Source organism: Oncorhynchus mykiss, unplaced genomic scaffold (genome assembly GCF_013265735.2).
Source record: "Oncorhynchus mykiss isolate Arlee unplaced genomic scaffold, USDA_OmykA_1.1 un_scaffold_333, whole genome shotgun sequence".
Lineage (NCBI taxonomy): Eukaryota > Metazoa > Chordata > Actinopteri > Salmoniformes > Salmonidae > Oncorhynchus > Oncorhynchus mykiss.
The window spans coordinates 100,001-110,000 of NW_023493781.1; the positions used below are offsets into that span (position 1 = coordinate 100,001).

At 45.9% G+C, this 10,000-nt stretch overlaps 14 non-coding genes across 14 annotated transcripts in view; all 14 read right to left on the reverse strand.

Annotated features, from left to right (window-relative positions):
* Positions 1-83: 83 nt before the first annotated feature.
* LOC118951846 lies at positions 84-202 on the reverse strand. Its single transcript, XR_005043248.1, has one exon. It is a non-coding gene; the product is annotated as a 5S ribosomal RNA (ribosomal RNA).
* Positions 203-379: 177 nt separating this feature from the next.
* On the reverse strand, positions 380-498 carry LOC118951669. The gene has a single exon (XR_005043068.1). It is a non-coding gene; the product is annotated as a 5S ribosomal RNA (ribosomal RNA).
* Positions 499-675: 177 nt separating this feature from the next.
* On the reverse strand, positions 676-794 carry LOC118951671. Its single transcript, XR_005043070.1, has one exon. It is a non-coding gene; the product is annotated as a 5S ribosomal RNA (ribosomal RNA).
* Positions 795-971: 177 nt separating this feature from the next.
* On the reverse strand, positions 972-1,090 carry LOC118951672. The gene has a single exon (XR_005043071.1). It is a non-coding gene; the product is annotated as a 5S ribosomal RNA (ribosomal RNA).
* Positions 1,091-1,267: 177 nt separating this feature from the next.
* On the reverse strand, positions 1,268-1,386 carry LOC118951673. Its single transcript, XR_005043072.1, has one exon. It is a non-coding gene; the product is annotated as a 5S ribosomal RNA (ribosomal RNA).
* A 177-nt stretch (positions 1,387-1,563) lies between these two features.
* LOC118951674 lies at positions 1,564-1,682 on the reverse strand. The gene has a single exon (XR_005043073.1). It is a non-coding gene; the product is annotated as a 5S ribosomal RNA (ribosomal RNA).
* A 177-nt stretch (positions 1,683-1,859) lies between these two features.
* LOC118951675 lies at positions 1,860-1,978 on the reverse strand. The gene has a single exon (XR_005043074.1). It is a non-coding gene; the product is annotated as a 5S ribosomal RNA (ribosomal RNA).
* Positions 1,979-2,155: 177 nt separating this feature from the next.
* LOC118951676 lies at positions 2,156-2,274 on the reverse strand. The gene has a single exon (XR_005043075.1). It is a non-coding gene; the product is annotated as a 5S ribosomal RNA (ribosomal RNA).
* A 177-nt stretch (positions 2,275-2,451) lies between these two features.
* Positions 2,452-2,570, reverse strand: LOC118951677. Its single transcript, XR_005043076.1, has one exon. It is a non-coding gene; the product is annotated as a 5S ribosomal RNA (ribosomal RNA).
* A 177-nt stretch (positions 2,571-2,747) lies between these two features.
* On the reverse strand, positions 2,748-2,866 carry LOC118951678. The gene has a single exon (XR_005043077.1). It is a non-coding gene; the product is annotated as a 5S ribosomal RNA (ribosomal RNA).
* A 6,066-nt stretch (positions 2,867-8,932) lies between these two features.
* Positions 8,933-9,051, reverse strand: LOC118951679. Its single transcript, XR_005043078.1, has one exon. It is a non-coding gene; the product is annotated as a 5S ribosomal RNA (ribosomal RNA).
* Positions 9,052-9,311: 260 nt separating this feature from the next.
* Positions 9,312-9,430, reverse strand: LOC118951680. Its single transcript, XR_005043079.1, has one exon. It is a non-coding gene; the product is annotated as a 5S ribosomal RNA (ribosomal RNA).
* A 177-nt stretch (positions 9,431-9,607) lies between these two features.
* On the reverse strand, positions 9,608-9,726 carry LOC118951682. The gene has a single exon (XR_005043081.1). It is a non-coding gene; the product is annotated as a 5S ribosomal RNA (ribosomal RNA).
* A 177-nt stretch (positions 9,727-9,903) lies between these two features.
* The window catches only part of LOC118951683, a 119-nt gene continuing 22 nt past the window's right edge, over positions 9,904-10,000 (reverse strand). Inside the window, exon 1 of the ribosomal RNA XR_005043082.1 lies at positions 9,904-10,000. This exon is cut by the window's right edge and continues 22 nt beyond it. This is a non-coding gene — a ribosomal RNA (5S ribosomal RNA).

Sequence of the window (10,000 nt, forward strand, 5' to 3'; positions counted from 1 at the left end):
CTTATTTCAAAGCGAGGGCACATATTTCAGCCTTGTGGGAAAAAACGGACAAAGAGTTGAAATTCCACAAGGCAGTGACAAAAAGCTTACAGCACCTGGTATTCCCAGGCGGTCTCCCATCCAAGTACTAACCAGGCACGACCCTGCTTAGCTTCCGAGATCGGACGAGATCAGGCGTACTCAGGCCGGTGTGGCCGTAAGCGAAAGGCAATCTCAAAAAGTGGATGAAATTGCATATACTGTAGCCATAATTTGTAGCACAGATTGTTGGATGAAATACAAACTAACCTTGCTTACTTATTTCAAAGCGAGGGCACATATTTCAGCCTTGTGGGAAAAAACGGACAAAGAGTTGAAATTCCACAAGGCAGTGACAAAAAGCTTACAGCACCTGGTATTCCCAGGCGGTCTCCCATCCAAGTACTAACCAGGCCCGACCCTGCTTAGCTTCCGAGATCGGACGAGATCAGGCGTACTCAGGCCGGTGTGGCCGTAAGCGAAAGGCAATCTCAAAAAGTGGATGAAATTGCATATACTGTAGCCATAATTTGTAGCACAGATTGTTGGATGAAATACAAACTAACCTTGCTTACTTATTTCAAAGCGAGGGCACATATTTCAGCCTTGTGGGAAAAAACGGACAAAGAGTTGAAATTCCACAAGGCAGTGACAAAAAGCTTACAGCACCTGGTATTCCCAGGCGGTCTCCCATCCAAGTACTAACCAGGCCCGACCCTGCTTAGCTTCCGAGATCGGACGAGATCAGGCGTACTCAGGCCGGTGTGGCCGTAAGCGAAAGGCAATCTCAAAAAGTGGATGAAATTGCATATACTGTAGCCATAATTTGTAGCACAGATTGTTGGATGAAATACAAACTAACCTTGCTTACTTATTTCAAAGCGAGGGCACATATTTCAGCCTTGTGGGAAAAAACGGACAAAGAGTTGAAATTCCACAAGGCAGTGACAAAAAGCTTACAGCACCTGGTATTCCCAGGCGGTCTCCCATCCAAGTACTAACCAGGCCCGACCCTGCTTAGCTTCCGAGATCGGACGAGATCAGGCGTACTCAGGCCGGTGTGGCCGTAAGCGAAAGGCAATCTCAAAAAGTGGATGAAATTGCATATACTGTAGCCATAATTTGTAGCACAGATTGTTGGATGAAATACAAACTAACCTTGCTTACTTATTTCAAAGCGAGGGCACATATTTCAGCCTTGTGGGAAAAAACGGACAAAGAGTTGAAATTCCACAAGGCAGTGACAAAAAGCTTACAGCACCTGGTATTCCCAGGCGGTCTCCCATCCAAGTACTAACCAGGCCCGACCCTGCTTAGCTTCCGAGATCGGACGAGATCAGGCGTACTCAGGCCGGTGTGGCCGTAAGCGAAAGGCAATCTCAAAAAGTGGATGAAATTGCATATACTGTAGCCATAATTTGTAGCACAGATTGTTGGATGAAATACAAACTAACCTTGCTTACTTATTTCAAAGCGAGGGCACATATTTCAGCCTTGTGGGAAAAAACGGACAAAGAGTTGAAATTCCACAAGGCAGTGACAAAAAGCTTACAGCACCTGGTATTCCCAGGCGGTCTCCCATCCAAGTACTAACCAGGCCCGACCCTGCTTAGCTTCCGAGATCGGACGAGATCAGGCGTACTCAGGCCGGTGTGGCCGTAAGCGAAAGGCAATCTCAAAAAGTGGATGAAATTGCATATACTGTAGCCATAATTTGTAGCACAGATTGTTGGATGAAATACAAACTAACCTTGCTTACTTATTTCAAAGCGAGGGCACATATTTCAGCCTTGTGGGAAAAAACGGACAAAGAGTTGAAATTCCACAAGGCAGTGACAAAAAGCTTACAGCACCTGGTATTCCCAGGCGGTCTCCCATCCAAGTACTAACCAGGCCCGACCCTGCTTAGCTTCCGAGATCGGACGAGATCAGGCGTACTCAGGCCGGTGTGGCCGTAAGCGAAAGGCAATCTCAAAAAGTGGATGAAATTGCATATACTGTAGCCATAATTTGTAGCACAGATTGTTGGATGAAATACAAACTAACCTTGCTTACTTATTTCAAAGCGAGGGCACATATTTCAGCCTTGTGGGAAAAAACGGACAAAGAGTTGAAATTCCACAAGGCAGTGACAAAAAGCTTACAGCACCTGGTATTCCCAGGCGGTCTCCCATCCAAGTACTAACCAGGCCCGACCCTGCTTAGCTTCCGAGATCGGACGAGATCAGGCGTACTCAGGCCGGTGTGGCCGTAAGCGAAAGGCAATCTCAAAAAGTGGATGAAATTGCATATACTGTAGCCATAATTTGTAGCACAGATTGTTGGATGAAATACAAACTAACCTTGCTTACTTATTTCAAAGCGAGGGCACATATTTCAGCCTTGTGGGAAAAAACGGACAAAGAGTTGAAATTCCACAAGGCAGTGACAAAAAGCTTACAGCACCTGGTATTCCCAGGCGGTCTCCCATCCAAGTACTAACCAGGCCCGACCCTGCTTAGCTTCCGAGATCGGACGAGATCAGGCGTACTCAGGCCGGTGTGGCCGTAAGCGAAAGGCAATCTCAAAAAGTGGATGAAATTGCATATACTGTAGCCATAATTTGTAGCACAGATTGTTGGATGAAATACAAACTAACCTTGCTTACTTATTTCAAAGCGAGGGCACATATTTCAGCCTTGTGGGAAAAAACGGACAAAGAGTTGAAATTCCACAAGGCAGTGACAAAAAGCTTACAGCACCTGGTATTCCCAGGCGGTCTCCCATCCAAGTACTAACCAGGCCCGACCCTGCTTAGCTTCCGAGATCGGACGAGATCAGGCGTACTCAGGCCGGTGTGGCCGTAAGCGAAAGGCAATCTCAAAAAGTGGATGAAATTGCATATACTGTAGCCATAATTTGTAGCACAGATTGTTGGATGAAATACAAACTAACCTTGCTTACTTATTTCAAAGCGAGGGCACATATTTCAGCCTTGTGGGAAAAAACGGACAAAGAGTTGAAATTCCACAAGGCAGTGACAAAAAGCTTACAGCACCTGGTATTCCCAGGCGGTCTCCCATCCAAGTACTAACCAGGCCCGACCCTGCTTAGCTTCCGAGATCGGACGAGATCAGGCGTACTTTTTTTTTTAAATTTTTTTTTATTATAAAAATTCTTATTTTACATGATATACAAATTTTATCTACACAAACCATTTTAATCAACACAATACTTGACATTGGCAGGCAAACAATTCACCCCCTATCAAATCAAAAATAGAGAAATTCAAATACCAAAACTCAAATTATACTACCATTGCATACAATACTTTGCTAAACCACATTCCACAAGAATAGAGAGTGTTCAAAGCACCTCCTTATCAAGTAGAAACTAAGACATTCTCAAAACAATTCTTTCAAATTTGTACTGAAATCTCCAAAATGTTACACATCAAAACCCATACACCAATCCACCATCCTCCCCCACAGCAATAAATCCACAATCCTTCATAAACACCCTCTCAAAATCCTCCTGCTTAGACCTATACATCAATCCTACATCCTTCCTTACCAAGCCTTCAAACACCTTCCACACTGTCACCCTCTTTTCCTCAAACCTTGCCAAGTTCCTCCTTATATATACTGCATACCTTGCATGTGACAGCAAAAAATTCAATAATACAATATTCCCCCCCTTCACATGCTGACCCACTCCAAACAATACCAAACACCTCCAATCAACCCCACCCATTAACTCTTCTCCCCAGTACCTTTCTAACATGTCCCTCAACCTCACATGGAACCCAGCTACATCAACACATTCAAACATCATGTGCATCAGATTTTCATCTTTGTCTGTGCATACATCACACACACGAGACACTGACCTGTCTACCTGATGTAACACCACCTTGGTAAAAACACGGTTGTGCCTCAACATAAAATCAAAATGGGTACATTCAATACTATTGAGCCTCACTACCATGTTTTCCCACAACCTCTCAACTTCCATCCCTGGAAAAACTTGCCTCCACACTTTCTCCGATGCAGGCGCCCTGACCTTCCTGGTAATAAGCGCCCAGTATACGGCCCTCACCTGGGTAGAGGATAAGGCTTGCATTTTCTCCCCACATTTCACCTGCAACACAGGCAAGGTCTCTAAGACTCCATTACTCAAATGATTGTCCAACAGCCTCACCCACTCCCCTGGAACACACTCCTTTATCCTATCATACATTCTCAACACCATCCCTTTCCTGACATCCTCATCTACCCCCCAGACAGTATCTACGATCGCCTGCTCAGGCAGGAACCCTGGCACCACCTCATACCTAAAGTCCCTCAGTCTTATCATACCCGCCTTCATTATTACCTTACTCTCCAGCATCTTTCCCTCTGATTTCAGCATTGGGTTCAGAAAAACTGGTATATTCAAAATCACCCCAATAGAGTCACACTCATAACTTACTTGCGGTAAGAACTCCGCCCAGGCCCTGAACACCTCCTGATAAAACTCAGGCACCTCTGCATACATGCTGGGCTTGAAACACATTAACAACCCATAATCTCCACAACCTCCACTCCTATGCAACCAATGCCTGAAAAACTCCTTCCACCCCTGACCCTCCTCCCCATACAAAAACCGTTGTACTCTCTTCACCCTCATGGCTTTTAACTTCACCTCCAGATCTATTAATCTCAAACCACCCCTATCATAATCTGCTATCATTACATCATGAGCAATCTTCACCCCCTTCCCACCCCACAGGAAATCAGACATTAAATTATTAATTCCCTTCAGAGCCCATACAGGCATGTCCATAACCCCTAAGGTATACACACATTTTGACATTAACAATGCATTCACCACAACCACTTTCCCCCTCAATTTTAATTTCCTTTGTTTCCAGTAATTCAGAGTCGTCTTTATTTTATTAATCACCCCTGTCCAAGTTAAGTCCCTCGCCTCCCGCTCATCTACCCCAATATTCACACCCAAAATTCTCACATGCCCCTTAACAGTCTTAAAAGGAATGTTACATGTAGACATAACAGTATCATCAGCACATAACATTTGAGACTTTTCTACATTCACCTTAGCCCCAGAAGCTCTCCCATACACATCAAAACACTTCATCAGACAATTCACACTCTCTCCATCCCGCAAAGTACAGGTGGTGTCATCAGCATAATGATGCAGTACACTGACGCCTCCCCCCGGGAGGTCCACTCCATGCACTCCTCCATTCCGCTTTACAAACGCCGCTAAAGGCTCTACTGAGACGCTGTATAGTAGTGCAGACAATGGACAACCCTGCCTAACAGACCTGCCCAGGGGAAAAGGATCAGTCAGCACACCATTACATTTCACGACACTGCACGCTGACCCATACAAAAGCTTCACCCATCCTTTAAGACGAGGCCCGAACCCAAATCTTTCCAAGGCCTCTAACAGGAACCGATGCTCCACCCGATCAAAGGCTTTATTCAGATCTAGACAGAGCACCGCCCCACCCACCTCCCCCATCTGCTTCACCACATCCCGGATAGTGCAGAGGGTGTCCACTACATCCCGCCCCGGAACTCCATAGGCCTGAGTAGGTGCTATGATGCTTCCCATCACCTTATTCAACCTATTAGCCATTATCTTCGCAAGCACCTTATTGTCGGAGTTCAAAAGGGTTATTGGTCTGTAGTTCTCTAATTTCAGTCTGCTCCCCTTCCCTTTGTACAACACAGTCAACACACCCATAGCTAAAGATTCAGGGACTACCCTCTTCTCCTCCATACACACATACACACGCAGCATTAGTGGGGCCAGTATGTCACTAAACTCACGGTAAAACTCTGCAGTAAGACCATCTGAACCCGGGCTCTTATTCAAGTTCAGGCCCAATATGGCAGCTTTAACCTCTGCCAATGTAAAATCAGCATCACACATCTCTACATCCTCAGTCGACACCCTAGCCTCTACTGCGTCTAGCACTCTTCTCATACACACTTCATCTACCCCACCCGACGTAAATAAGCCCTTATAAAAAGAATGCACTGTATTCAAAATTCCTTCCAGATCTGTCACCCTCTCCCCCCTCTCATTTATCAGCTCAGTTAGAAAACTCCTTTCCTGCTTCCTCCTTTCTAACCCCAGGAAAAAAGCAGTATTTCTCTCCCCCTCCACCACATACTGTGCTCTACTCCTCACCACTGCCCCCATGCACCTGTGCCTCTCTACGACCCTCAACTCCTCCCTCACCCTCAGGTACTCTGTCACATCATAGCCTGGGCAGTTTTCTACCTTTTCTAACTCCAATAACAGGCGAGATTTAAGAATCCCCTCCTCCCTCCTCCTTGTCACATTTGCCCGTCTTGCACTAGATATTGCCAGCCGCTTGAACTCCCCTTTTAATCCTTCCCACCACACACTCACATCCGACTCAAATAAAGGATCTGACACGGCGTCATTCACACACTCTTTCACTGCTGCCCTAAACACCTCATCCTTCAGCATACTGGCATTAAGACACCACAAACCACCCCCCCTCCCCTCCCCTGATGCACCCAGCCTGAAAAGCAGAGCATCATGGTCACTAAAAAATGTGTGTGAATACTTTACCCCCACAACCAAGTGCGCAACCTCTCTATGAGTGAGACACAAATCTATACGTGACTGCTTGAGCTCACCCCTCACCACTTGTCTTCGAGAGAACACCCGCTTATCTGGATTCCTCTCCCTCCATATATCCACCCAATCCTCATCCCTCATTAGCCTTAATAGCGCTCCCCGAGATGAGTCAGAGCTAAAATGTGCGCTACTTGAGGCATCTAGCCTATCCATCCATACATTAAAATCCCCAACAAGCAAACAGTTTTTCCCACATAATCCTCCCATAGACATAAACATAACCCTCCTCTCAATTTCATTATTAGGAGCATAGACATTGTACAACGAGTACTCCATATCTTGATAAGTGAAACCCACTCCCACCATTCGACCCACAGTGTCAGCACATAACAAATTTAAGTTAGACACAACGTCATGTTTTACCAAAATAGCTACCCCACATGCCCGCACAGTACCATTACTCACGTACATTAGTCCATTCCATCTCTGCCTTACATTATCCATATACGGCTCAGTCCAATGGGTCTCCTGAAGACATAATATATCCGCAGAGAAGGCTTCCAACACCAGCTCTAGCTTTTCTTTGCTACGAAGTCCATTGGTGTTAATAGATACTAATTAATAGACACCATTATGACTATAAAGAGGGGATGAATCCAGTCCATCATGATTGATCTTTTTTCTTCTTTTTCTTCTTGGTTATCCTGTTCCTTTTACTATCCCAACGCATTGATTGTATGTACTCCAACTCTTCCTCCGACAGCTCTTCTTCAGACTCTTTACGTTTGCGAGAGTCATCCCTTGCATTATCCACCTCCCTAGAGGAGCCCCCCTCTCCACGAGGATCGCCCTCCAACTCTACATCGTCTAGGCTTGAGCTTATCCCTCCATCTTTGGGTGCCTCCCTTCCTTCAATACAAGGCTCCGTCTCCACTTCCTCCTCTGGCTGCCTCTGTTCTTCGTCCTCCTTCTCTCCCTGGGGTTGCTCACTCATGCCAATTTCCTCCCCAGCTTCCTCCACCTCGTTCTCCTCCACGACACTATTTGCGCTGAAATCCTGTGATGCCCAGTCCTGAGCACCTTCCCCATGGGGACAGGAGCACTGCGCTACACCCCTCCCGCATCCAACACAACCTCGCTCTCTCCTCCCATTGCACTCTCGTGCGTAATGCCCCTGCTCACCACACTTATGACATGCGAAATCAGGGCACTCTCGTAGCACGTGCCCTGGCTGGATACACAGCCTACAGACCTTGACCTGCCGATCGTGTATTACTCTGAAGTACTCAGCCCCTTCCAACGTTTCAAATTTGGCAGAATATGGCAACGAGCGCACAGTGTCTGTGAACCTAACTTTACAGAAGCGCGTCCCATCAGCAATGTCCGTCCCCGGCCAGTAGCGCCTTTTCACCGGCGATATAGCAGACACACCCCATGCTCTTAGCCGCTCTGTGATGTCCTCGTCTGTAATATATACTGGGAGGTTTAAGAAGGATACAACCATCTCATCCAGCGATAGATCCTTTGCCATGATTCGACAGCTCCGGATTTTAAATCCATCCATCAGTTTTTCTTTCCCTCTTGCACTTGACAGCGTCACTTCAAATCGCTTTTCATCTTTGACCCGACAGCCGCAGACCAGTCCACAAACTTCTTTAATCCCTCTCAATACCTCCATCATTGTAATCTTCTCTTCTCCCATAATTTCAACAGCCACTGTTAAATTCTTTTCATATTTTTGCGCCTGTCTTGCTGCAGCGCCATTATCCATGTTTCCTTTGTTCGTAGTCTTTTTTCCAGCGTTGGTCAAAGCCATTGTATCCATCCGAATAACGACAGGAGGAAAGTCCCCCAAACAGCAATATGCTGCCGGGGAACAACCCCAAACTATAAATCTAACTTAATCAATTTACAAAAAGAAATTGTACTTCAAAAAGCTCAAAACTCCAACACAAACTCTCTAGAGCAAACACTCAGTCTCAGCGCAATCACTCACACGTGCGTCAATTACCCATCAACAGGTGCGTACTCAGGCCGGTGTGGCCGTAAGCGAGAAACTATCTCTTGGTGCACTATGTAAAGTCAAAGTGAGCCTGATTAACAGCTGTTGCATTTCCACCATTTAGATAAGCATCTTTGTGTCACTCAAAAAGTGGATGAAATTGCATATACTGTAGCCATAATTTGTAGCACAGATTGTTGGATGAAATACAAACTAACCTTGCTTACTTATTTCAAAGCGAGGGCACATATTTCAGCCTTGTGGGAAAAAACGGACAAAGAGTTGAAATTCCACAAGGCAGTGACAAAAAGCTTACAGCACCTGGTATTCCCAGGCGGTCTCCCATCCAAGTACTAACCAGGCCCGACCCTGCTTAGCTTCCGAGATCGGACGAGATCAGGCGTACTCAGGCCGGTGTGGCCGTAAGCAAGAAAATATCTCTTGGTGCACCATGTAAAGTCAAAGTGAGCCTGATTAACAGCTGTTGCATTTCCACCATTTAGATAAGCATCTTTGTGTCACTCAAAAAGTGGAAGAAATTGCATATACTGTAGCCATAATTTGTAGCACAGATTGTTGGATGAAATACAAACTAACCTTGCTTACTTATTTCAAAGCGAGGGCACATATTTCAGCCTTGTGGGAAAAAACGGACAAAGAGTTGAAATTCCACAAGGCAGTGACAAAAAGCTTACAGCACCTGGTATTCCCAGGCGGTCTCCCATCCAAGTACTAACCAGGCCCGACCCTGCTTAGCTTCCGAGATCGGACGAGATCAGGCGTACTCAGGCCGGTGTGGCCGTAAGCGAAAGGCTATCTCAAAAAGTGGATGAAATTGCATATACTGTAGCCATAATTTGTAGCACAGATTGTTGGATGAAATACAAACTAACCTTGCTTACTTATTTCAAAGCGAGGGCACATATTTCAGCCTTGTGGGAAAAAACGGACAAAGAGTTGAAATTCCACAAGGCAGTGACAAAAAGCTTACAGCACCTGGTATTCCCAGGCGGTCTCCCATCCAAGTACTAACCAGGCCCGACCCTGCTTAGCTTCCGAGATCGGACGAGATCAGGCGTACTCAGGCCGGTGTGGCCGTAAGCGAAAGGGGATCTCAAAAAGTGGATGAAATTGCATATACTGTAGCCATAATTTGTAGCACAGATTGTTGGATGAAATACAAACTAACCTTGCTTACTTATTTCAAAGCGAGGGCACATATTTCAGCCTTGTGGGAAAAAACGGACAAAGAGTTGAAATTCCACAAGGCAGTGACAAAAAGCTTACAGCACCTGGTATTCCCAGGCGGTCTCCCATCCAAGTACTAACCAGGCCCGACCCTGCTTAGCTTCCGAGATCGGACGAGATCAGGCGTAC